The 26,631-nt window shown below is 38.9% G+C and overlaps 1 protein-coding gene across 4 annotated transcripts in view; it reads right to left on the reverse strand.

The window, feature by feature from the left end:
* TIAM1 (TIAM Rac1 associated GEF 1) overlaps positions 1 to 26,631 on the reverse strand; it is a 400,429-nt gene that overhangs the window by 227,694 nt on the left and 146,104 nt on the right. The window lies entirely within an intron of this gene.

A 26,631-nucleotide genomic window follows, 5' to 3' on the forward strand; every position in this document is an offset into this window, starting at 1 on the left:
TGCGTGAGCTTCAGGCTCAATCTGATCAGTGCTCGGCACTGCGAAGAATACCAACACTGGGGAGAATCAATTCTTCCCAAATTACACAGCTAGTGCTCAATGGGCACAAATCATACACCAGGCGCTGGTAAGAAGATGGGGATGAATGCCGAGTAGACTGTCAGAAATGTCCACTACAGTGTCTTCAGTTTCTCTCCAAAGCTGTGACAATTTCTTCTCAAACTTCTCTTAGCTTCCTCTGTACACCGAGGGATACAGAATATTCTCTAAGCATACATCCAGATGCCCATTGGAGCCCTCTCCTCCTCCCACATTGATGGCATCTGGGGAACTTTTATAACCTCACACATACACTCCATTCCACACCCCAGAAGCAAAGAATCTGATACAGCCTCTCAGTTGACCGGAATTCAGAGAGGAAGGAAGGGATGGACAAGAATGGGGGTTGGGGAGGGACGCTCTGTATCTTCAGACTCCCTAGGTCATCCTGATACAGGTTCTGCGCGTCCCACCATCACGCTACCTCTGGTAAGAAGCCCATCCTGTCAAAGCACTGCTGGGCAGGAAGGAAAACACCAAGTCCTCAATAAGGAGAAAAATTTTCCACAGTAACAGGGGACAATATTTGATTCCTAGAATGTATCTATTCAACTTCTACGAGCAAAACTACGACTGAACAACTGATAATTTTGGAATATATTTGTAAAAGAAAAACAAATACTCATTAGTCCTCTGACCATTAAATTATTTTAAATATATTTAGGCTCCCCTCCCTCCCAAAAAAAGACTAAAACTCTATTTCCAAACATTAAAAACTGCAGTTTGGCCTAGATTTAAGTGGTAAGGAGAAGCAGGAAGAAATTTAGCAAGAAATGCCAGAGAAGGGGCGTAATTTCTGCTCTTTAGAAAATCATGACCTATACTTTATAACCAAGCGTGATAGACGTTTCAGTTTTAGACCCTGAACCAGAATTCTCTATGTTTTCAACACAAGCAATGTGCCCACTTCTGAACTCTTAATTTGGGCTCTTTATTCCTTATACTCTTTACTATTAAATAACATCCTCAGAAACATCCAGTTTGGGGTTGAATTTAACCAGCATTTCAGATAAATAAAATATCAAAAACTCAACGTTTAATAGAAAAAGTGACTTCAAATTACCACCAACGTACTAAAAGTCACTAAAATAGCATAATCATCTATATCCAGGTAACTGAAGTGACTGTGTGAAAAAATGTATAACATTTGTGTATGTATATGTACATATCTCAATATATTATACACGTGTATGTTCAAATAATAAAGGAAAGGAAAGAATAGAAAAAAAGATCACAGTATGAGCATGATTTATACTGATGTGTAAATAGGCAATTATTTCCGCTTCCTCACATTTTTCTGCTTTTTCAAACTTTCCACCATAATCACTCATATATATAAAAGGAAAAATAAATAACTTTATCACATACATGAAGATTTATGTTTTTACAAAGTGCATTTATCTCCTTGTCTCAAAAAAGCCAGATACTAAATATCTCAAGTTTCACACACCCTTTGGCTCCAAATTAACCCATACAATAAAAAAAAGAAAAGAAAAGAAAAACTCAGCTTCATTTCTAAAGTAAATCTGTTTACTAAGACTAAAAAAGAAATGAGAGCCCTTTTGTATCAATATTGCTCTCTATATCCTTCAAGTGTCTTTCAGTTTTATAGCTGAATGTTAATTACCTGTCTCATAAATTGGAATGCCACATCCTTCCCTTTGTTTTTTTTTTATTATAAAATTATTTATCTATTTACTTTTGGCTGCATTGGGTCTTTGTTGCTGTGCGTGGGCTTTCTCTGGTTGCAGCAAGTAGGGGCTACTCTTTGTTGCGGCGCGCGGGCTTCTCATTGCGGTGGCTTCTCTTGTTGAGAAGCACAGGCTCTAGGCCCGCGGGCTCAGTAGTTGTGCCGCATGGGCTCAGTAGTTACGCCGCACGGGCTATTTGCTCCGTGGCATGTGGGATCTTCCTGGATCAGGGCTTGAACCCATGTCCCCTGCATTGGCAGGTAGATTCTTAACCACTACGCCACCAGGGAAGTCCCCTCTTTCTTTTTTAAGCTGTCTTGTTCTCTATTTCCTTAACTGTGCTTCCTCCGTAGAGCTAAAACACGCAGCATGCAGGGGCATGCACACTCACGCGTGCCTGTCGACACACGCACATGTGCTCACGCTCCAGTCCTCATATATGCATCTAAGTCTCTGACCATAAGAGCGATCACCAAGAAAATGATTCTCCTTAAACCACCAATGCTCCCTCAAAGTGTTAGGCTGCCTTTCCAGTAGCCTGTGGTATGCAGGGGAACCAAGCCTCCTGCGGCACCCTCTCTATTTCACTTTTTCACGGGAAAGGCCGTACAGTGTTGAAAGCAAACTCCTGATTATGCACAATGATGAAGGCAAACACTGGAGCAGATGCGTGTTTGGCACAAGATCTCCCTAATTGCGTTTTACTTAGGCTACCGTCAAAATTAGTTAGTGTTCCCCCAAACACACATGCAGCAGGAGGAGGACACGATGACTGGAGGGATTTCTGGGTGATGGAGAGGCTGGCTGAAATGTAAAACAGGCCTCAAATAATGCAGGAAGAACATTTTCCATATTCGCAACCCTGAGAGTCGTTCACATAAAAAACAACATAGGTACAAGTATGTGTCTCACACAGCTACCATCTCCATATTACATTTCCATGTGGCCCAATTATACTGCCTAAATGCTGACTAATACCATGATCAAATGGCATTAAAAGTACAGAGGAAATCTAGAACACCACGCATAGCTATAATATCCTGGATGTATGGTAATACAGCCCCATCTAGAAAGCACAAAATTATAGGCCACTCCTTACTCTGTTTCTAAGAGTTAGAAAATTTTTTCTTAGATGGATTTTAAAGATGCCTCTCTGCAATACCCCTCTGCTGGAGAAACCAGACTAAATCTCTATCATTTCTGTATGTTAACCTTTCAAATAGCAGAAGGAAGTGGTCTTCTCTCTTTTTACTGTTTCCACCGCCAAGGTTTCCTATTACTAATTTTGGTTCTGCTCCTCTGACTACTCCACATGTCTCAAAGTGACATGTATACACTGATGTGTATAAAATTGATGACTAATAACAACCTGCAGTATAAAAAAACAAACAAACAAAACAACTAATACTAAACTTTCACTGGGTTATTTGTATGTAAATATGTTAATATAAATGTTTCAGACATTACATGAAATTTCTAAAAATTTATATGTTCTGGTATAGTGTTATAAGTCATAATTCCAGTTATTACTTTAAAATGTATATCTCAGAAATAACTAAATTTCCTTCTCAATTGCATTATTATGAACTTTCATCAAATCTTTAACCGCAGTAATTTTTAAGTCTTTTGTCATTTACAGACAGTTCTGGGTGTGCTCTGATGCTTTTGCAAATATGTTCCTATAAAAGGGTTTCATCTTCAAGGAATTCATGGAAAAGACCCTGACAAGTACAGGTTTCTGGTAACTGACTGTACTGCTGAACTGAATGAATAAGCATTTTCAGAACTCTAATGAAAAACTGATAACTCATAAAAGTGCTAACAAAAGATCAAGATGAAAAAAAAAATTAATTACATGGGACTGAGTGAACTGATGAGGATGATTATAATTTTTGTGACTTTCTGTTTGAATTAAAAAAAAAAAAAAGAAAATGGTAATAGGAACAAACATATTGATAATTACCTTAAATGTGAATGGATTAAATGCTCCAACTAAAAGACACAGGCTTGCTGAATGGATACAAATACAAGACCCATATATATGCTCTCTAGAAGAGACCCATTTCAGACCTAGGGACACATACAGACTGAAAGTGAGGGAATAGAAAAAGATATTCCATGCAAATGGAAATCAACAGAAAGCTGGAGTAGCAATACGCATATCAGATAAAATAGACTTTAAAATAAAGAATGTTACAAGAGACAAGAAAGGACACTACATAATGATCAAGGGATCAATCCAAGAAGAAGATATAACAATTATAAATAGATATGCACCCAACATAGAGCACCTCAATACATAAGGCAAATGCTAACAGCTATAAAAGAGGAAATCGACAGTAACACAATAATAGTGGCGGACTTTAACACCTCACTTACGCCAATGGACAGATCATCCAGACAGAAAATTAATAAGGAAACACAAGCTTTAAATGACACAGTAGACAAGATAGATTTAATTGATACTTATAGGACATTCCATCCGAAAACAGCAGATTACACTTTCTTCTCAAGTGCACACGGAACATTCTCCAGGATAGATCACATCTTGGGTCACAAATCAAGCCTCAGTAAATTTAAGAAAACTGTAATCACATCAAGCATCTTTTCTGACCACAACGCTATGAGATTAGAAAATCAATCACAGGGGGAAAAAATGTAAAAAACACAAACACATGGAGGCTAAACAATATGTAACTAAATAACCAAGAGATCACTGAAGAAATCAAAGAGGAAATCAAAAAATACCTAGAAACAAATGACAATGAAAATACAATGACCCAAAACCTATGGGATATAGCAAAAGCAGTTCTAAGAGGGAAGTTTATAGCAACACAATCCTACCTCAAGAAACAAGAAAAATCTCAAATAAACAATCTAACCTTACACCTAAAGGAGCTAGAGAAAGAAGAACAAACAAAACCCAAAGTTAGTAGAAGGAAAGAAATCATAAAGATCAGAGCAGAAATAAATGAAATAGGAACAAAGAAAACAATAGCAAAGATCAGTAAAACTAAAAGATGGTTCTTTGAGAAGATAAACAAAATTGATAAACCTTCAGCCAGACTCACCAAGAAATAAGAGGAAGAGGACTCAAATCAATAAAATTAGAAATGAAAAAAGGAGAAGTTACAACAGACACCGCAGAAATATAAACCATCATAAGAGACTACTACAAGCAACTCTATGCCAATAAAATGGACAACCTGGAAGAAATGGACAAATTCTTAGAAAGGTCTAACCTTCTAAAACTGAACCAGGAAGAAATAGAAACCATGAACAGACCAATCCCAGTAATGAAATTGAAACTGTGATTTAAAATCTTCCAACAAACAAAAGTCCAGGACCAGATGGCTTCATAGGTGAATTCTATCAAACATTTAGAGAAGAGCTAACACTTATCCTTCTCAAACTCTTCCAAAAAATTGCAGAGGAAGGAACACTCCCAAACTCATTCTAAGAGGCCATCATCACCCTGATACCAAAACCAGACAAAGACACTACAAAAAAACAAAATTACAGACCAATATCACTGATGAATATAGATGCAAAAGTCCTCAACAAAATACTAGCAAACATACTCCAACATCACATTGAAAGGATCACACACCATGATCAAGTGGAACTTATCCCAGGAAGGCAAGGATTCTTCAATATACGCAAATCAATCAATGTGATACACCATATTAACAAATTGAAGAATAAAAACCATATGATCATCTTAATAGATGCAGAAAAAGCTTTTGACAAAATTCAACACCAGTTTATGATAAAAACTCTCCAGAAAGTGAGTACAGAGGGAACCTAACTCAACATAATAAAGGCCATATACAACAAACCCACAGCGAACATCATCCTCAGTGGTGAAAAGCTGAAAGCATTTCCTCTAAGATCAGGAACAAGACAAGGATGTCCACTTTCACTACTTTTATTCAACATAGTTTCAGAAGTCCTAGCAATGGCAGTTAGAGAAGAAAGAGAAATAAAAGGAATCCAAATTGGAAAGGAAGAAGTAAAACTGTCACTGTTTGCAGATGACATGATACTATATGTAGAAAATCCTGAAGATGCTACCAGAAAACTACTAGAGCTCATCAACGAATTCAGTAAATTTGCAGGATACAAAATTAATACACAGAAATCTCTTGCAATTCTATAACTAACAATGAAAGATCAGAAAGTGAAATTAAGAAAACAATCCCATTTACCAACCCATCAAAAAGAATAAAATACCTAGGAATAAACCTACCTAGGGAAACAAAAGACCTGTACTCTGAAAACTATAAGACGCTGATGAAAGAAACTGAAGATGACAGAAATAGATGGAAAGCTTTTACACATTCTTGGATTGGAAGAAACAGTATTGTCAAAATGACTATATTACCCAAAGCAATCTACAGATTCAATCCTATCAAATTACCAATGGCATGTTTTACAGAACTAGAACAAAAAGTCTTAAAATTTGTATGGAGACACAAAAGACCCCAAATAGCCACCACAATCTTGAGGGAAAAAACGGAACTGGAGGAATCAGGCTCCCTGACTTCAGACTATACTACAAAGCTACAGTAATCAAGACAATATGGTACTGGCACAAAAACAGAAATATAGATCAATGGAACAGGATAAAAAGCCCAGACATGAACCCATGCACCGACGGTCAACTAATCTATGACAAAGGAGGCAAGGATATAAAATGGAGAAAAGACAGTCTCTCCAATAAGTGGTGCTGGGAAAACTGGACAGCTCCATGTAAAAGAATGAAATTAGAACACTCCTTACACCGTACACAAAAATAAACTCAAAATGGATTAAAGACCTAAATATAAGACAGGACACTATAAAACTCTTAGAGGAAAACATAGGAAGAACACTCTTTGACATAAATCACAGCAAGATCTTTTTTGACCCACCTCCTAGTAATGGAAATAAAAACAAAAATAAACAAGTGGGACCTAATGAAACTTAAAAACTTTTGCACAGCAAAGGAAACTATAAACAAGACGAAAAGGCAGCCCTCAGAATGGGAGAAAATATTTGCAAATGAATCAATGAACAAAGGATAACCTCCAAAATATATAAACAGCTCATGCAGTTCAATATTAAAGAAACAAACAACCCAATCAAAAAATTGGCAGAAGATCTAAATAGACATTTCTCCAAAGAAGATATACAGATGGCCAAGAGGCACATGAAAAGCTGCTCAACATCACTAATTATTAGAGAAATGCAAATCAAAACTACAATGAGGTATCATCTCACACCGGTTAGAATGGGAATCATCAGAAAATCTACAAACAACAAATGCTGGAGAGGGTGTAGATAAAAGAGAACTCTCTTGCACTGTTGGTGGGAATGTAAATTGATACAGCCACTATGGAGAACAGTATGGAGGTTCCTTAAAAAACTAAAAATAGAACTACCATACGACCCAGCAATCCCACTACTGGGCATATACCCTGAGAAAACCGTAATTCAAAGAGTCATGTACCACAATGTTCACTGCAGCTCTATTTACAATAGCCAGGACATGGAAGCAACCTAAGTGTCCATCAGCAGATGAATGGGTAAAGAAGATGTGGTACATATATACAATGGAATATTACTCAGCCATAAAAAGGAACGAAATTGGGTCATTTGCAGAGATGTGGGTGGACCTAGAGACTGTCATACAGAATGAAGTAAGTCAGAAAGAAAAACAAATATCGTATATTAACGCATACATGTGGAATCTAGGAAAATAGTATAGATGAACCAGTTTGCAAGGCAGAAACAGAGACACAGAGGTAGAGAACAAATGTATGAACACCAAGGGGGGAAAGCATGGGGCGGGGGGTGGGAGGGTGGTGGTGGTGGTGTGATGAATTGGGAGATTGGGATTGACATATATACACTAATATGTATAAAATAGATAACTAATAAGAACCTGCAATATAAAAAAGTAAAATAAAATAAAATTCAAAAAAAGTAAATAAAAATAAAAACAATAATATAAAGTGACATTTTTTCATTCAATAACTTAAAAAAAAGTCAGTTTCACATGAAAAGATGCACACTCAGCATTAGCCATTAAGGGAGGAAAAATCAAAACCACAGTAATATACCACTTCACACTCATGAGAATGCCTATTGTCAAAAAGATAGATAATCACAAATGTTAGCAAGGATGTAAAGAAGCCTCATATGTCACTGATGGAAATGGAAAATGGTGCAGCTCCTTCGGAAAATAGTCTGGTAGTTCCTAAAATAGTAAACCTAGAGTTACCGTATGACCCAGCAATTTCATTCCTAGGTAAATGATAACATATGTCCACAAAAAATCTTGTACGTGAATGTGTCATACCAGCATTACTTGCAACAGCCAAAGAGTGGAAATAACCCAAGTGTCCATCAACAGATGAATGGATAAATAAAATATATAAATCCATACAATGTGATATTATTTGGCAATAAAAAGAAATGAAGTGCTGATACGTGCCACAACACGGATGAAACTTGAAAACATTATGCTAAGTGAAAGAAGCCAGACACAAAAGACCATACATTGTACGATTCCACTTATATGAGATAGCCAGAACAGGCAAATCTGGAGACAAATTAGGTTAATGGTTGCCTGGGGCTGGAGATGGGTGGGGAGGTTTGGGGGCAAATGAGGAGTGACTGGTAATGGTACAGAGCTTCTTTTGTTCTAAAAATGATTGTGGGGATGGCTGTCAAACTCTGTGAATATACTAAACACTATTGAAGTGTACACTTTAAATGGATGAATTGTATGGTATGTAAATTATAGCTCACTAAAGTTGTTTAAAAGAAAAAGTCCATTAGAAGGTAATCAATCCCATTACCAGTCACGATATAAAGAAAAGGAATGTACTTGGTACCATAGTTTTTCTAGTACATTAAAATGGTCAAAATTCTAAAGTTAACATACACAACTTTCATAAAGCAGGCTATACATTTAATTTAATACAACTTGCATTATACCAGATTGGGTAGGAACAGGGGCTTTGGAATCAGAATTAGTTTGAATCCCAACCCCACCACTCAAAAGCTGAATGACCTTTGATGCTCCACTTAACTTCTCCAAGCCACAGTTTACCTACATGTAAAGTAAGGAAAGAAACAGTACCTCTCCCACTGGATTATTGTGAAAAATAAATGAAATAACTCATATAAACTGCTAAGCAAGGACCTGGCATAAAGCCGCACTCCAATACTAGCTTTATAAATCCACAAATACATACATACATAAAACTAACAACAAAACCAACAAGTTCTTATATGCAATGTACCAAGCCTTTCGAGAGGACACAGATAATGCAGTCCCCTTCTTCAATTATAATACCAAGCAGACCAATGAAACACTGAGAAGAGATTTGTGCAGGAGACATTTAAACTGGGTAAAGTGGAAATTCCTGAATCAGGGATTAAAATGGGGGAAGGAATGGAACAAAATGGTAAGCATCTCTCGCATGCAATGCTTTTGTGAGCTCATATGCAAACACCAGAGACCCACATGGCTAGGAGTCTCAGCATTCATCAGTGAATTATGTACCTGTATGCAGAGCCACAAGGAAACATGAAAACCACTGTCTAAAAGCACAGGTGACACAAAGCATGACTATGCAGGCTCACACCCGTTTAGTACCAACCTAAGGGTAGGAGGAAATGAACAGCAAAGAGATTAATTATATATTTTGACAAAGTCACAATAGCAAATCAAATACATAAAATCTCCAATCTCAACATTTCTGACCACTAGCTATCAGGCTGCTCTGTATCTCATTAAAGACATAAAAAAATTAATTATCACAAAGCCTAACAACCTCCTGACAGCTCTTTGGTCTCTTTTTTCCCCAAACACAGAATAACTCCAATGACCCTGTTCTCCAAAAAAGTAGCCAGTGAGAGGAATGTAGTATACAGAATGACAAAGACTTGAAGGATCTGTGCTCTTTCTTTTTATACTGTATAAAACAAAATCTTTAAAAATTGGCAGTCATTTGATGATATTTAAAATGAGATAATAAAAGTCAAGGTCTTTCCCTATCGCTTCACTGGTTAATTCTGCCAAACATTTAAAGAATTAATGCCAACCCATCCCAAACCCTTCCAAAAACTTAAAGAGGAGGAAACACTTCCAAACTCATGAGGCCAAAATTACCCTACCAAAGCCAGACAAGGACACTACAAGAAAAGAAAATTACAGGCCAATATCCCTGATGAAATAGATGTAAAAGTCATCAACAAAATACTAGCAAACCAAACTCAATAGTGCATTAAAAGGATCATAAAACATAATCAAGTAGGATTTATGCCTGGATATAAGGACAGTTCAACATAAGCATACATGTGATACACCACATTAACAGAATGAAGGGGAAAAAACATACAGTCATCTCAATAGATGCAGGAAAAGCAGTTGACAAAATTCAACATCTTTTCATGATAAAAACTTTCAACAATTTAGGTATAGAAGGATATCTGACAAGCCCACAGCTAACATCATTCCCAATGGTGAAAAACTGAAAGCTTTTCCTCTAAGATCAGGAACAAGACAAAGGTGCCCACTCTCAACACTTCTATTCAACATATTACTGGAAATTGCACCCAAAGCAATCAGGTAAGAAAAAGAAATAAAAAGTATCCAAATCAGAAGGGAAGAAGTTAAATTGTCTCTGCAGATGAAATGAGCTTGTATCAGAAAACCCTAAAGACTCCACCAAAAAAACTGTTAGAACTACACATACAAATATCAGTTGCATTTCTATACACAAACAATACATATGCAAAAAAGAAATTAAGAAAACAATCCCATTTATAATAGCATCAATAAGAATAAAATACTTAGGAATAAATTCAACCAGGGAGGTGAAAGATCTACACACTGAAAACTATAAAGCATTGATGAAAGAAACTGAAGAAACAAATAAATGGAAAGATATCCCATGTTCAAAGATTGGTAGAATTAATATTGTTAAAATGTCCCATAACTACTCAAAGTGACCTACAGATTCAGGGCAATCCCTTTCAAAATTCCAGAATTCCAAGCATTTTTTCATAGAAATAGGAAAAGAAAACTAAAATGCATATGGAACCACAAAGGATCCCAAATAACCAAAGCAATCTTGAGCAAGAAAGAACAAAACTGGAGACATTACACTTCCTGATTTTAAAATATTTTACAAAGCTACAGTAATCAAAACAGTATGATATTTTCATTAAAAGCAGACATATAAGGGCTTCCCTGGTGGCGCAGTGGCTGAGAATCTGCCTGCCAATGCAGGGGACACAGGTTCGAGCCCTGGTCTGGAAGGATGCCACATGCCATGGAGCAACTAAGCCCATGTGCCACGACTACTGAGGCTGCGCGTCTGGAGCCTGGGCTCCGCAACAAGAGAGGCCGCGATAGTGAGAGGCCCACGCACCGCGATGAAGAGTGGTCCCCGCTCACTGCAACTAGAGAAAGCCCTCGCACAGAAACGAAGACCCAACACAGTCAAAATTTAATTAATTAATTAATTAATTTTAAGAAAAGCAGACATATAGGCCATTGGAACAAAACAGACGGCCTAGAAATAAACCAATGCATATGTGGTCAATTAATTTATGACAAAGGAACAAAGAATATACAATGTCTCTTCAATAGATGGTTTGAGGAAAACTGGATATCCACATTCAGAAGAACGAAACTGAACCCTATCTCACACTATATATAAAAATCAACTCAAAATTGATTAACAACTTAAACATAAGACCTGAAACTATAAAACTCATAGAAGAAAACATAGGGAAAAAAACTTCTATACCTTGGTCTGGGCAATGATTTTTCTGGATCTGACACAGCTAAGATAAGAGAAAATAAATAAGTGTGACTACATCAAACTAAAAAGCTTCTTCATAGCAAAGGAAACCATCACCAGAGTGAAAAGATGACCTATGAAGTTTGAGAAAATATTTGCAAATCATTACCAGAGGTTAATATCCAAAATATATAAAAGAATATGTATATATCAAACAACTCAATACCAAAAAAAGAAGATAACTGAATTTCAAAATGAGCAAAGGCCCTGAATAGATATTTCTCAAAAGAAGACATACATAGGGTCAACATGCATATGAAAAGGGGCTCAACATCACTCATCATCAGAGAAATGGAAATCAAAACCACCATGAGATATCACTTCACACCTGTTAGAATGGCTATTATCAAAAAGACAAAAGATAACAAGTGTCAGCAGGGATGTAGGGAAAAGGGAACCCTTGCACACCAAGTGAGAATTTGTACAGCCATTAAGGAAAACATCGTGGAGATCCCTCAACAAATTAAAAATAGAATTACCAGACCTCCCTGGTGGCACAGTGGTTAAGAATCCACCTGCTAATGCAGCAGACACAGGTTCAAACCCTGGTCCAGGAAGATCCCACATGCCGCGGAGCAACTAAGCCTGTGTGCCACAACTACTGAGCCTGCGCTCTAGAGCCCGTGAGCCACAACTACCAAGCCCTCGTGCCACAACTACTGAAGCCCACTGACCGCAACTACCGAAGCCTGCGTGCCGCAACTACTGAAGCCCACTCACCGCAACTACTGAAGCCTGCGTGCCGCAACTACTGAAGCCCATGCACCTAGAGCCCGAGCTCCACAACAAGAGAAGCCACCACAATGAGAAGCCCACATACCGCAACGAAGAGTAGCCCCTGCTCACAACTAGAGAAAGCCTGCATGCAGCAACAAAGACCCAATGCAGCCAAAAATAAAAAATAAATTAAAAAAAAAATAGAACTACCATATGATTCAGCAATCCCACTTCTGGGTATACATCCAAAAGAAATGAAATCTGGATCTTGAATAGATATGTACACTCCCATGTTCACTGCAGCATTATTCAAAATAGGCAAGATATGGAAATATGGAACAACCTAAGTGTCCAACAACAGATGAATGGATAAAGGAAATGAGGTTTTATATATATGTGAATATTATTCAGCCTTGAAAAAGAAGGCAATTTGTCCCTGAAAAGAAAGCAATCCTGTTATTTGCAACAAATGGAGGAAACTGGAGGACATTATATGCTAAGTTAAATACACCAGACACAGAAAGACAAATACTGCATGAGCTCACTTACGTGGAATGTACACGAGTCAAACTCATAAAAGAAGAGAGTAGAATGATGGTTGCCAGGGGCAGAGGGTGGGGAAAATGAGGAGGTGTTGGTCAAAGAGTACAAAGTTTCAGTTATACAGTATGAATAAGATCTGGATATCTAACACACAACAAGGTGACTACAGTTAATAATACTGTACTGTATTTCAATACCATATTGAAATTTGCTAAGAGAGCAGATCTTAAGTATTCATACCACAAAAAAAGGTAACTATGTTAGGTGACGTGTGGTCATCATTCCACAATGTATATGTACATCATGTTGTATACCTTAAATATAAACAATGCTTATTGGTCAATTATACCTCAATAAATCTGGGGGAAAATAAAAATTCAAGGTCTTTGCTATAAAAAGCACAGCAAATAAACTTAAAAATAAATAAAGGCGTATGATTCAAAATAGTGCAAAATAGCGACCCATGTAACATTTTTAGTTTAAGAATTACACTTCTGTGTCTTCAATATGGACAAGTAATCATTTTCACCTTTGTGAACTATTATAGTGTACTGTAATGTCTGAACCATATTTCTCAGTATCATAAATATCTTTAAAAAGTATAAAACACAATCACCTTAATTATAAACTTAGAACACTTAGAATAAAATGTTTTATTTATTCCTAGCGTCTCAATCTAAACATACGGTGATTCTCTAAGTGCCATGGGCCACTGAGCAGTGTGAAGACTTTGCAGAATGATGTTTAGAGAAGACCTATTCTGTGCCTGAGCCTGGGCTATATGTAACTCACCAGGAACTCAAAAAATTGGTAAGCGCATCCCGTCCCCACACCTCTTCACACACCCAGTTTTCTCACTCTGCCTTGCAAACAAGTTCCAAATGTGCTTTCACAGACTACCCCAACTGACCCCGGCCTTGCCCGTACTGCACCCCTTCCTAATTCAGGTTGTCCTTCCCACTGGCAGCTCCAGGTATGCCAAGGGAAACAGCAGTTCTTGTGTCCACATTTGGTTGCATGTATCATGTTCTTTGTATGTATCTACATCCTAAAGTTACACACCAACAAGCTGTGTCCATGTAAACAAGGAAGGCATGTGAATTACAAAAAGCAGAGCTCATTACATCATTTGGGGCCTCTGGTTTCGTTAATTCCAGCTTAATTTGCTGATATTTTGCACTCTCCAGAATGAAAATCTGGAATGGAAAATGAAAAGACGTTTCCAAGGTTATGCCGCAAATCATCAGAAAGATCTGGGCCAGTGGACAGACAGGTTTCCTGATCTGACAGCTGCTCCTCTATCCGCTGGGACCTGCCATTTCAAAATTATCATCTGCAGTTGAACACCTAAGGAGCGATACAAATTGCTAGAATCTAAGTGGAACATGTGAAGACACTGGCTGGCAGATGGCATATTCTTGTAGCTCACTCTGGGCTGTGCATCCTGTTGTGTTCACAGATGTGTCCCGGGTGTCTAGCACAGCACTGGACACACAGGAATTCTGATCTGAATGAGTGGATCAAACACTTAGGATACTCAGGGAAATACATAACATCCAAAGGGGCTTTGGAAATAAAAGTAATCAAAGAAACACATCATCAAATAAAAAAAGTGTCAAAGAGGGAAGGTGCCTCATTTTTTAATTAATTTTCTAACTTCCTTGAGTTATTCTAGATTTTATTTTATACTTCAGAACTGTCTGAGTTTGTTTTAAATATAAAAATCAGAGTCAACAGAAGTCCATCTCGACTGCTCACTTGTGTAGTTGCCTGTGTTTCCTATGGCTCAATTTCTTTACCTGTAAAATGGGGATAATAATTGTATCTACATCACAGTTATTATAGGTTAAATAAATTGGAAACTGGTAAGCACTATGTAAGTGTTACCTATCAATATAATTAAACACCCATTCATTCATGTATTAGAAAAAAGAGGGGCTTCCCTGGTGGCGCAGTGGGTAAGAATCTGCCTGCCAATGCAGGGGACACGGGTTCGAGCCCTGGTCCGGGAAGATCTCACATGCCGCAGAGCAACTAAGCCCGTGTGCCACAACTACTGAGCCTGCGCTCTAGAGCCCGCGAGCCACAACTACTGAGCCCAACTGCCACAACTACTGAAGCCTGTGCGCCTAAAGCCCGTGCTCTGCAACAAGAGAAGCCACCCAATGAGAAGCCCGCGCACCGCAACGAAGAGTAGCCGCTGCTCGCCGCAACTAGAGAAAGCCCGCACACAGCAACCAAGACCCAACGCAGCCAAAAATAAAAATAAATAAATAAATTTAAAAAAAAAAAAGGAAAAAAGATAAGAGGATAGAAGGAAGGGCATAGGCTGCCAGTAGCATCTAGCTCTGTTTCCACTAAGCCAGGATTCAGCAAATATGTTCTGCAAAGGGACAGATAGTAAATATTTTAGGCTTTCTGGGCCATATGATCTCTGTCACACCTACTCAACTCTGCCACCACAGTGTGAAAGCAGCCAGAGGCAATATATGAATGAATGGGCATGGCCGCATTCCAATAAAACTTTATTCATGGACACTGAAATTGAATTTCATATAGTTTTCTTATATCACAAAGTGTTGTTCTCCTTATGATTTTTTTCAACCATTTAAAAATATAAAACTCAGTCTTAGCTAAAGGCAGTGGTCCCCAACCTTTTTGGCACCAGGGACTGGTTTTGTGGAAGACAATTTTTCCACGGACCAGGGGTGGGGTGATGGTTTCGGGGTGATTCAAGGGCATTATATTTACTCACACTGTATCTCTATTATTATTACATCAGCTCCACCTCAGATCATCAGGCATTAGATGCCAGAGGTTGGGGACCCCTGGCTTAAGGGACAAACAAGAGGCAGCGGACCAGATTTGGTCTTTGGGTCCTGAGGTGCTTTACCACTGTGCTAAGCACCAGGTATACACACTTTGCCCAAATGCATTTTATATTCATCTGAACTGGTCGGTTCGCTGGATGATCACAATCCCCTGCCTTGGACCCTGACATTTAATCTCTTATTTCTAACCAGAGAGAGAGATCTGAACCAATATTTGATGAACTATCTAACCTACTTAATGAGAACAAGCTTCAATTTATCTATTTTAGCACTGGCGTTCCTCTTTATAAACCAATTCCTAAAGTTCACATTTATAACCATAAACGTCAGGCCTCCACTCTGAGTTTCAGCCTCTTCATTCTGCGCCCCACCGTGCACTACGTCCAACGTGACAAATTTATTTCATTACATTCAGTAGTCAGGGATATTTCTAGCAGTGGGGGAAGAAACAAAAACAAAAACAAAAACCCTGGAACATATCTCTTTTCTGTACAAGCTTCCTCATCTTAAACAGACATCTGTTTAATCTTATCCGAAATTTTTTTCTAGAGAGCACAAAGACTTTGCAAAGCAAGAGTGAGAGAACACGTAAGTAAGCACTCTGGTCTTGGGGGAAGTCACACTACCCATCCTGAGTACCCACTCTCTACCTATGATATTAATGGACACCATATTTTCCGTCTTGATTAAATAACTGGTGATGTAAAAACAAAGCATTACTTGAATACACTCGAATCACCAGAACAGGACCTCAGGACTCCAACATTGCTCATTGCTCCACACGTCTCTAAAGTATTTTGAGATCTTCGCTAATAAACAGTTTGTAAAACCTTTATATTATTACTACCAAAAATGACAAATGATTCATCAGTATGTATGAGAACTTCACTATCCTACCCTTTAGAAACACCCCTTCCAATTTAAACTTGACCTTGACTTTTACTATTCCTATGTATTGAAATGAGCTCATCTCATGAGAATGCCTTCAAAGCCAGAATTAAGCACATGGGAACATCTACACAATCACAGATGTTGTGAGCATTAAGAATACCATTAGGGAGATTCCAGGAGGTGAATCATTACATTAGTTCAAAAGGAAACGATGATCCCTAGGATCCAAGAGCAAGAGTCAGCTTTTAGGCAAAACTTCATTACTTCATTATGGTTCTTGAAGAGTGAAAAGACCAAAAAAAAAAAACAAAAAACAAAAACTTATATAAATGTATATTGCACTGTCTGATCAAGCCTAGAGCTTTCTTTTTTTTTTTTTTTTAAATTAATTAATTTATTTATTTATGGCTGTGTTGGGTCTTCGTTTCTGTGCGAGGGCTTTCTTTAGTTGCGGCAAGCGGGGGCCACTCTTCATCGCGGTGCGCGGGCCTCTCACTATCGCGGCCTCTCTTGTGGCGGAGCACAGGCTCCAGACACGCAGGCTCAGTAGTTGTGGCTCACGGGCCTAGTTGCTCCGCGGCATGTGGGATCTTCCCAGACCAGGGCTCGAACCCGTGTCCCCTGCATTGGCAGGCAGATTCTCAACCACTGCGCCACCAGGGAAGCCCCAAGCCTAGAGCTTTCTAAATGAACCTATGCCAGAACACAACGACATCCACCTGATAAAAACAACAACCTTTGAACTGTATGCTGCTGAATTCCAACGCATTGAAAAGTGGACGATTCTCACTCTACTTTCATTATGTTAAAAGTGATGGCTAACTTTTCTGAGATCAAAACCAAAGCTCAAAGATTCTTAGTAGCAAAAGTCTCCGGGTCCCTTTTTCCAGAATCATCTCTAATAGCAGGGAAGAAGGGCCAGACCTGGGCACTCCCATCAGAGGGCCTCCTCTGCCCCTCCACCAGCCATGCTCTTCCCAGATGACAAGCAGATGCACACACACACAGGCCAGCCCTACCCCTCTCCAGAACACACCCAGGTACCCTGGCCCTAGTGCAAAGCCCCTCCAAAGACTTTCTTAGTTCTGTCCTACCAAGTGTGGGGTTACAGACTGTGCACTCTTATGCCCCAGGGCAGCCATCTGTGGGGTTTGCAGAGGGCGCTTGTTTATGTAGGTTGTAGTGTCCACAGTCCAAGATGGAGCCGGGGGTGGGGGGATAAGGATGGGCCGTGGGCTAGGGGCTGGCTACCCCTCACCTCCAGGATCCCTTGTGGTATTTTTCAAGGAGTCTAATCATTCTAAATCTGAATCCAGTTTAACAGGTCATTATGAAAGTTTATTTGGTAAGGTAGGAGAATAAAACATCTTTTATTTTATAATTTATTAGCTTGATTTACAACTTTTTATAAATTTATATATTTAGACATAGGTTATATAAGCCTTACTTTGTACTCTTGCCTCAGACCAGCTTTTCTACAAAGAGACAGTGGATATTTAAAACTAAATTTTTTTTAAAAGTGGCTAGGCATACACTCCCATTCCAGAAATCATGAAAAAATCTTTTTAAGTTGAGTTATGGTTTGTTTGCCTTGTTAAAATGAATAATGAGGGAATTCCCTGGTGGTCCGGTGGTTAGGACTCTGCACTTTCACTGCCAAAGGCACGGGTTCAATCCCTGGTCGGGGAACCAAGATCCCACATCCCACAAGCTGCAGGGCGTGGCCGAAAAAAAAAAGAATAATGAGAATGGATAAAGAAGAGGTGGTGTGTGTGTGTGTGTGTGCACGCACACACACACACACACACACACACACACAAACACAATGGAATATTACTCAGCCATAAAAAAGAATGAGATGATGTCATTTGCAACAACATGGATGGACCTAGAGACAGTCATACTAAGTGAAGTAAGTCAGAGAAAGACAAATACCACGTGATAGCACTTATATGTGGAATCTAAAATATGACACAAATCTACAAAACAGAAACAGACTCACAGACGTAGAGAACAGATCTGTGGTCGGGGGTTGGGGGGTGTGGCTAGGGGGCGGGGATGGATTGGGAGTTTGGGATTAGCAGATGCAAACTATTTTATATATATATATATATGTATGTATGTTTATATGTATATATATGTATATAACTGAATCACTTTGCTGTCTAACAGAAACTAACACAACATTGCAAATCAACTATACTTCAATAAAATAAATTTTTAAAAAAATTCACAAGAAGCTTATGAACATTCTTTAAAAAAAAAAAAAGAATAATGAAAAGCAACAGGATGCCTGGGTCAACTTATGTCCACTTCTGGGGTTGCTCTTCAGGCACTGCTACTCCACGCGCCCCCATCCCCCCAGCTGCATCCTCCACCTCTCCGTCAGAAGACGTCCAGGAGATACAAACGCTCCTACAACCCAAGCAGTCACATCAGGCATTATAAAATACACATGCATCTGATCCCCCAGACTCCACATGAATGATTCCCCTCCACCGGCACTAAGGGTCACGGCTAAAATATATTTGGATTTTTTAAGGGAAGAATTTCAGTACCTCCTTGGAGGTCAGTCGTTCAAGGGACTTCTAAGTTAGCTATTTTGCAAAGCTGACAGTCTTTGTTTGAATGTTGATTATCATAAAACGTCACTTAAGAAGCAGTTTTCATGGAAACAGAACCAGCATTTAGAATGCCCCTAAATCTTTCCTGTATTTACTACTATTATAGGATATAATTACCATATGTCCTACATTTTCCAAGACAGCTCCAATTTCATGTGTTTTATTATATTAAATTAATAGACTTGTACTGAATTTTAAAATTTTTCTTTTTTTACATTTTTCAAATTTATACAATTGAGTATGTATTTTTTCATAATCAGAAAAAATAAAACTTCCTTAAATATGTATATAATATAAATATACATATATATTATATCCACACAAAAATCTGCACACAAATGTTTATAGCATCTTTATTCATAATTGCCAAAACCTGGAAGCAACCAAGACATTCTTCGGTCTGTAACTGGATAAATAAACTAGGGTAGGTCATACAATAGAATATTACTCAGCACTAAAAAGAAATGAGCTATCAAACCACAAAAAGACATGGAAGAGCCTTAAATGCGTATTACTAAGTGAAAGAAGACAATCTGAAAAGGCTACATACTGCATGATTCCAATTACATGACATTCTGGAAAAGGCAAAACTGCAGAGATAATAAAAAGATCAGTGGTTGCCAGGGATTAGGGAAGAGGGAGGGATAATCAGGTGGAGCACAGATGATTTTCAGGGCAGTGAAACTCTTCTATAGGATACTATAATGCTGGATACAGATCATTATGCATTTGTCAAAACTCACAGAATGCACAACACAAAGAGTGAACCCTAACGGAACTATGGACTCTGGGTGATAATGACGTGTTGATACAGGTTCACAGATTCTAACAACTGACCCACTCTGTGGGCGGGGGCAGGGGGGGTGGTTTGAAGATGAGAGGCTGGGGGTCGGGGCAGGGGGGAGGGGCAAGAGGTGTGCGGGAACTCTCTGTGGTTTCTGCTCAGTTTTGCTGTGAACCCAAAACAACTATAAAAAATAATTCTACTCATTTTTACACACACCACACACACACACACACACACACACACACGGGCTAGTCAGAACACATGAGTTGATTCAGGGCTAACATTAATGATGACCCTGCAGCCAGCACTGGGCAACCATTCCCTCCAGGTCCTTGCTGGTAAGTCTTGGTTTCTTCTACGGTGTGGAGCGATCCTAGTGCATACCAACAAGCTACAGACCTTATTTCAAAACTAATAAGACTGAGCTGTCTGGAGACGGCCCTGCTTCTCAAGGGGCTGTTTCTAGTGAAGTAACAAATAGCCCAACACAGATCACCGCTCACCTCCAAAGCGAAGCCACCCGCTGGGGAGAGCGCCTCTGAGGTGATGTGACAGTAAGAAGGGCTTTCACAAGAGCAGCAGAGACAGGCCGGGGTTATCTAAACACAGCAAGTCACCCCATATGCCAAAGAGACAAAGAGAAGAACCTTCGTTGTATTTTCTAGGACAGGAGAACTTATTGTCCAACCCAACTGAGAAAACAGATGTGATTACATTTCTCCACATAAATGAACTTACCTAGAGGATAAGAGGGTAGTAAAAGGTGCTAGACATGAGACTAAATATTGACTAAAACATCTATCTTGGGGAGGGGACACATGTTCCTTTGGCTGTCAGCTGAAAAATTTTGTTATCTGCATTTGAGAGGTAACCAAAAGAGGTTACCAAAAGGATGCAGGACGCGTGGAATTCATTAACGGCTTTCTGTGAAAGGATGTCCTAATTAGGAAAACAACACGCCACATGACTACATCAGCAAGCCAGAAAAGAGGGCCTGGGCAGAGTTGGGGGAGCCTTATAAACTGAAAGAAATTAAGACAGTCTAGCCGAGTACAAATAGATAGATTATTCTCCCCGCTAGATTTAAAATTCATCAGCAATATGCATTTTTCCCCCTTAACGGCTGTGAAATTGATTGGGATACAGGCTAATAGAGGTCCCCAAGGTGCTAAACTAAATTAGAGGAAGTCCTATAATTACAGCTAGCAGTTAATTATTATATGATGGGAATTGTAATCAAAGTAACAGATACACTATTATTTTCCATCTTCTCTGCAAAGCACGTCTAACAAAGTCTCTTTAGAGGAGGAGAGCGGCCAGTTTGGGGGTTCAAGTATGTCGCTTCCTATCTCATGCAAATAAAACCCAAGCAAGAAGCTCCTGCAGGTGATTTGGGCTGTGGCCTCACTCCCTACTCTTTCTGCCTTTCTACACAAGCTCTTATAGTTCTTCAACCCATGCCCAATTCCCTCTGCCTGAATGTTCTTTCCCAAGATTTCTACAAGGCTTGTTCCCTCCGTCCGTACAGATCTCAAGATGACACCTCCTCTGAGAAGTACTCCCAGCCCCCCCTCCCCCGTCTAAAATAGATACCCCCATCCCTCAGGGCCTATCCTCTTTCATCTCACTTTCGCCACCTGAAACTTGTTTTCTACTGTCTCCCACTGGAATGTCAGCTCCATGGAAGCAGAGATTCGGTTCATCTCATTTCCACTGTATCTGCTTCAGAGTTGGTCCTCAATAAGTCTGATTAAGCTAAGGGGGGAAAAGTAACCTCTTCTGTCCACTTCACCTAAGGGAACAACATTTTAGCAAGACCAATATGAAGACCAGGCACATAAGAGTCTACGTTCAATTCAGCTAAAGATCTGTGATGCTACAGCGAAAAGGTAATGAATGGAAACTAAGACTGCTGAGGTATCTTTTATGCACTAAGCAGTGTGTTTGGCTCTGAAGAGATATTATCTCTTAAAAAAGGACTATCATGCTCTTTTATAAATGTCAGTTTAATATGACAAAAACTGAGGTAGGGAAGTTGGCTTGGCCAAAGCCACAGAGACAGGACCAAGTTCTTACACAGGTCTTTTTTTTTTTTAACATCTTTATTGGAGTATAATTGCTTTACAATGGTGTGTTAGTTTCTGCTTTATAACAAAGTGAATCAGCTATACATATACGTATATCCCCATATCTCCTCCCTCTTGCTTCTCCCTCCCACCCTCCCTATCCCACCCCTCTAGGTGGACACAAAGCACCAAGCTGAGCTCCCTGTGCTATGCGGCTGCTTCCTACTAGCTATCTATTTTACATTTCGTAGTATATCTAAGTCCATGCCACTCTCTCACTTCGTCCCAGCTTATCTTTCCCCCTCCCCGTGTCCTCAAGTCCATTCTCTATGTCTGCATCTTTTCTCCTGTCCTGTCCCTAGGTTCTTCAGAACCATTTTTTTTTTAAGATTCCGTATATATGTGTTAGCACACGGTATTTATTTTTCTCTTTCTGACTTACTTCACTCTGTATGACAGACTCTAGGTCCATCCACCTCACTACAAATAACTCAATTTCGTTTCTTTTCATGGCTGAGTAATATTCCACTGTATATATGTGCCACATCTTCTTTATCCATTCATCTGTTGATGGACACTTAGGTTGCTTCCATGTCCTGACTATTGTAAATAGAGCTGCAATGAACATTGTGGTACATGACTCTTTTTGAATTATGGTTTTCTCAGGGTATATGCCCAGTAGTGGGATTGCTGGGTCATATGGTAGTTCTACTTTTAGTTTTTTAAGGAAACTCCATACTGTTCTCCATAGTGGCTGTATCAATTTACAATCCCACCAACAGGGCAAGAGGGCTCCCTTTTCTCCACACCCTCTCCAGCATTTATTGCTTGTAGATTTTTTGATGATGGCCATTCTGACTGCTGTGAGGTGATACCTCATTGAAGTTTTGATTTGCATTTCTCTAATGATTAGTGATGTTGAGCATCATTTCATGTGTTTGTTGGCAATCTGTATATCTTCTTTGGAGAAATGTCTATTTAGGTCTTCTGCCCATTTTTGGATTGGGTTGTTTGTTTTTTTGATATTGAGCTGCATGAGCTGCTTGTAAATTTTGGAGATTAATCCTTTGTCAGTTGCTTCATTTGGAAATATTTTTTCCTATTCTGAGGGTTGTCTTTTCGTCTTATTTATGGTTTCCTTTGCTGTGCAAAAGTTTTTAAGTTTCATTAGGTCTCATTTGTTCATTTTTGTTTTTATTTCCATTTCTCTAGGAGGTGGGTCAAAAAGGATCCTGCTGTGATGTATGTCATAGAGTGTTCTGCCTATGTTTTCCTCTAATAGTTGATAGTGTCTGGCCTTCCATTTAGGTCTTTAATCCATTTTGAGTTTATTTTTGTGTATGGTGTTAGGGAGTGCTCTAATTTCATTCTTTTACATGTAGCTGTCCGGGTTTCCCAGCACCACTTATTGAAGAGGCTATCTTTTCTCCATTGTATATTCTTGCCTCCTTTATCAAAAATAAGGTGATCATATGTGCGTGGGCTTATCTCTGGGCTTTCTATCCTGTTCCATTGATCTATATTTCTGTTGTTGTGCCAGTACCATACTGTCTTGATTACTGTAGCCCTGTAGTATAGTCTGAAGTCTGGGATCCTGATTCCTCCTGCTGTTTTTCTTTCTCAAGATTGCTTTGGCTATTCGGGGTCTTTTGTGTTTCCATACAAATTGTGAAATTTTTTGATCTAGTTCTGTGAAAAATGCCATTGGTAGTTTGATAGGGATTGCATTGAATCTGTAGATTGCCTTGGGTAGTATAGTCATTTTCACAATGTTGATTCTTCCAATCCAAGAACATGGTATATCTCTCCATCTGTTTGTATCATCTTTAATTTCTTTCAGCAGTGTCTTATAGTTTTCTGCATACAGTTTTTTTGTCTCCTTAGGTAGGTTTATTACTAGGTACCTTATTCTTTTTGTTGCACTGGTAAATGGGAGTTACACAGGTCTTTTTGCACCAGAAAGCACTATTAAGAGGACGTGGAGAAAAGGGAAATCCTCATACACTGTTGATGGGAATGTAAATTGGTGCAACCACCATAGAAAACAGTATGGAGGTTTCTCAAAAAACTAAAAATAAAACTACCACATGACCCAGCAATTCCATTCCTGGGTATATGCCTGAAAAAAACAAAAACACTAATTCAAAAAGATACATGCACCCCAATGTTCAGAGCAGCATTACTTACAGTAGCCAAGATATGGAAGCAACCTAAGTGTCCATCAACAAATAAATGGACTAAGAAGATGTGGTACATGTATACAATGGAATATTACTCAGCCCTAAAAAAGAATAAAATCTTGCCATTTGCAACAACATGGGTGGACTTGGAGGGTGTTATGGTAAGTAAAATAAATCAGACAAAGACAAATACTATATGATATCACTTATATGTGGAATCTAAAAAAATACAAACTAGCAAATATAACGAAAAAGAAACAGACACACAGATAGAGAGAACATGTGGTTACCAGTGGGGAGAGGGAAGGGGGTGAGAGGCAATATAAGGGTAGGGAATTAGGAGGTACAAACTATTATGTATAAAATAAGCTACAAGGATGTACTGTACAACACAGGGAATATAGCCAACATTTTACAATAATTGTAAATGGAGTATAAACTTTAAAAATTGTGAATCAGTATAGTGTACACCTGTAACTTATGTAACATTGTATATCAACCATACTTCAATAAAAAATAAAAATAATTTTTTAAAGCATTGTTAAGGGTCCATGCTTTCATTTGCTTTTTTGCTTCCTTTCTCTCTTCCCTTTACCTCCCACTTTTTTTCTTTCTTTTGAAAAAAATAAGAAAAGTAGAGATCAATATATAAACATCTTTATACCTGCCACCTGAAATAAGCATATTACATTTCATCAGATTTGCTTCAGGTTGCCTTTTTTTTCAACCAGAAATTTAAAAATTGCCCAGAAAGTTCATTCTCATTTTCTCTAACATGAACCAGAAATCATATCACCTATTCTCTTTGTCAAAATTTAGACAAGGAAAGGCTGGCAAGACATCTTGCCACTTGTAAAGCTATAGCTATGTATAAATTAAAAGCATTCCTTAGCATCAGTTTGGAATCATCATTCCTACTCTTCAGAACATCATGTTAACTGCCTGAATACCTTAAACTCATACTATAGATCTCAACACGGTGTCTCTAAAGCATTACAATCACATTGACCAAAGCAGCTCTTGGTTTCACAGAATGTCCAACATCCCCTGCCAGCAATGAGACGACAGGACCAAGACCTGATGAAACCTCGTTCAAATTACAATTTATGACTGTCCTCCATGGCTGGATGCCAACACTTCACGTTCTAAATCTTTTGAGGGAAGTCTTACCCATCAAAGGCAGCTCTGTATAAAACAAAATCTCTCTCTACAGAAAGAAACTCTTTCATTCCACTCCAGAAGTCAGAATGTGAAGATGCCGGGGCTGCTTTCTGGCAGGGAAAGTGAAAGAAATGTAGAAAAAAGGACGGGAGAGGCAGATCAGAAAGGGCAGAGGCAACAGGTTTCAACACTGACAACTGACTGGGAACAAAGGGACAGCAGTCTTTTTCACTGCTAACTTATGGAGTAAATGCACCAGAAAGTTCCTGATAAATATCTAAGCAAGCTACAGCTTGCCTCTGTGCAGATATGCACAGACTCTGAGCCCCTCCCACTGCAGTGGAAGACCAGGCACCAATGTCCCGCCTTCCCTTCCACAACACACATCCCCCCCCCCACCAATGAGGCAGAATTGGACCTAGGGTCACAGGAAGTGCCCAATCTTTGCAAGCAAATGTCAATCTTCAGGGCAAAGAAAATGTCTTTGTTCTTTAGAACCAGGGTTAAAATTGGGTTGAAATGACGGCATACATTCACTAATTTGAACTCACAAAGGAAGCACCTGTTTTCACGAAGGCCTAGAAATTTTTGAAACAATCTTACTTTTTATGCTGTCCTTCTGAATGAGTAACTATGGAGGAGGTGGGCCTGAGGGAGACCTGGCCGCTTTCCTACACAAGGGTAATAGTTTACGTTACAGACAGAAGTGTGCAGATTCTTTTAAATAAACCACCACATAATTTTAATCCACTAAAAAACGAAAACAAACGTAGCCCTGGGAAGGAGCCCACATCTTTTCTATTCTCCCATACATCCAAAAACCTAAGCACGTGGCCAGACACATGGGTAAGTGGTGGAAGTGTCATCATCGCTAAATGCTTGCTGAGGCATCCTCAAAGCAACATTCATTGTTGCTGGGTCTGAAGATTACTTGGTGTTCCCTCAGTGAAGGAGAAAAATTATGCCAATTACAATAACCAGGGCCTTGACCACTTGGGGAAATTATTTAGTGTGACATGAAAATATGGAGCTGATCACTTGCCCTGTGTCACTGATGAAGAAAAAAGAAATGTAAACATTGGCATCTCTTGTCACCAAGCTCTGTCTCTTCTCCAACAATTAAAGACACTCTGCCAGAAACTACAAAGAACTAGCAAAGCCAAAGTTAATCCCACAAG

The sequence above is a fragment of the Balaenoptera physalus genome, assembly GCF_965194825.1.
Source record: "Balaenoptera physalus genome assembly, chromosome: 4".
Lineage (NCBI taxonomy): Eukaryota > Metazoa > Chordata > Mammalia > Artiodactyla > Balaenopteridae > Balaenoptera > Balaenoptera physalus.